Source organism: Gavialis gangeticus, unplaced genomic scaffold (assembly GCF_001723915.1).
Source record: "Gavialis gangeticus isolate Ggan-Ray unplaced genomic scaffold, GavGan_comp1, whole genome shotgun sequence".
Classification (NCBI taxonomy): domain Eukaryota; kingdom Metazoa; phylum Chordata; order Crocodylia; family Gavialidae; genus Gavialis; species Gavialis gangeticus.
The window spans coordinates 165,819,034-165,819,336 of NW_017728992.1; the positions used below are offsets into that span (position 1 = coordinate 165,819,034).

Consider the following 303-nt stretch of genomic DNA (forward strand, 5'->3'; position numbering starts at 1 on the left):
CCAGTCCTCTGGCACCACACCAGAGCACCACGAGTGCTTAGGTTAGTCTAAGGTGCATAAATTGAACTGATAAGCAAGTGAACAGAAATTTTGATTCTGGAAATGCAGCCACAAGCCTGCAGTGGCCCAGGTCAGAAGCTGGGAAGAACTAGAGCATGGCTCCCTGCTCTGTTGGAGCAGACAGCTTAGGCCAAAGCTAGCACTCCCACCGTCATGGGGGGGATGGGGAAGATGCAAAACATCTGGGATGCTAGGGAATGTGAACTAAGCTTGAATCTGGAGGGGATCTGGGACAGAAGTTCA

General features: G+C 51.2%; 1 protein-coding gene across 1 annotated transcript in view; it reads right to left on the reverse strand.

Moving 5' to 3' along the window:
• The window catches only part of DPYS (dihydropyrimidinase), a 102,163-nt gene that overhangs the window by 908 nt on the left and 100,952 nt on the right, over window positions 1-303 (reverse strand). The window lies entirely within an intron of this gene.